The sequence below is a fragment of the Magnolia sinica genome, chromosome 9 (assembly GCF_029962835.1).
Source record: "Magnolia sinica isolate HGM2019 chromosome 9, MsV1, whole genome shotgun sequence".
NCBI classification, from domain to species: Eukaryota; Viridiplantae; Streptophyta; class Magnoliopsida; order Magnoliales; family Magnoliaceae; genus Magnolia; species Magnolia sinica.
Genome location: NC_080581.1, coordinates 20823807 through 20825338, shown reverse-complemented (window position 1 = coordinate 20825338; position 1532 = coordinate 20823807). Strand labels below are relative to the sequence as shown.

The 1532-nt window shown below is 40.2% G+C and overlaps 1 non-coding gene across 1 annotated transcript; it reads right to left on the bottom strand.

The window, feature by feature from the left end:
* Positions 1 to 715: 715 nt before the first annotated feature.
* Positions 716 to 822, bottom strand: LOC131257294 (small nucleolar RNA R71). The gene has a single exon (XR_009177304.1). It is a non-coding gene; the product is annotated as a small nucleolar RNA R71 (small nucleolar RNA).
* Positions 823 to 1532: the final 710 nt, after the last annotated feature.

The window sequence follows — 1532 nt, the reverse complement described above, 5'->3', positions numbered from 1 at the left end:
TTCTAGTTTAGACTTTTCTTCTTTTAGAAACTGACTTGTTTATTTTCTTTTGCAGGTCTTTAACTTAGGGACTTCAAGTTGGTAATTTCTTTCCAAATCTCTCTTTCTTTCTAGATTTTCTTTTCGTTCGAATTTAATTGAGGGCTGCGAGTGTTTCATGCCCAAGTGGGCCCGTGACAACACTCGACGTCTCTTGACTGAAGGAGGATTGGTTGAGGGGTTGACTATGCATCGCAGGACTAGACACCACTCGAAATCCCCTGAGTTAATTGAAGTTATGGCTGAAGACCAACCTCCTCTACTTCCACCTAGGGTGAAGGATACCCAAGATGAGAATGAGGTGCATCAGGCACCCCCGCCTCATACTTTACGAGATTATCTATAACCGGCGGGAGTGAGTACGCCCTTATGCATGATTTTCCCTAAAAACACAACACAAATGGACATCAAGCTAAGAGTCATCCAACTCCTTCCCAAATTCCATGGACTTGAATCAGAAAGTTCATATTTACATTTGAAAGAGTTCGATGAGATTATAGCTACATTATGTTTTCCTAATGTATCTGAGGATACAATTAGGCTGAAACTCTTTCCTTTTTCCTTAAAAGAGAAAGCTAAGACGTGGTTACATTCACTACGTCCTAGATCCATTGGCACATGGAACGACATGTAGAGGGAATTCATAAAAAAATTCTTCCCACATCATAAAACGATTACCCTCAGAAAAGCAATCATGAACTTTACCCAAAAGGAAGATGAAACATTCTTCCAATGTTGGGAAAGGTTCAAAGATTTGGTCAGTTCATGCCCACAACACGGATTTGAAACGTGGCGCATTACAAATTTTTTCTATGATAGACTGACATCTTCCATGCGCCAAATGGTCGAAACAATGTGTAATGGAGAGTTCATTAATAAAGATGTTGACAAGGTATGGGATTACCTCGATAGTCTTGCTGAAAAAACACAATCCTGGGACTATTACCCAAAGTCGAACACCACGTCTAGGCCGACTCAATTAAAGGAGAAAGGTGGATTATATCTCTTGAAAGAAGAGGATGATCTCAAGTGTAAAGTGACTACTCTCATAAGGAAAGTTGAGGCCATGGAAGGAAAGAAGGATAAGGTTAATGAAATTGTTTGTGGCATTTGTGATTGCAACATTCATACAACTGAAAATTGTCCTACAATACCCGCCTTTCGAGGAGTGTTGAATGAACAAGCTAATGCCGTAAACAACTATCAAAGACCTTTTACTGGACCTAACTCCAACACGTACAATCCTGGTTGGAAAAATCATCCAAACTTTAGTTGGAGGAATGGACAAACGGCTACCCCTCAAGGTTTCTTCAATCAAAATCCAAATCAAGTAAAACCTCAAGAGGAACTGATTCAAAATTCCATACAAGAGCTGGCTCAGGCAATGCGGGAAATTACAGATTTTATGCAAAAGATAGATTCTCGTATGACGGTTATAAAAAAGGGGATGCTTCCTGCACAACCTCTCCCCAATCCTAAACCGCAGTACGAGA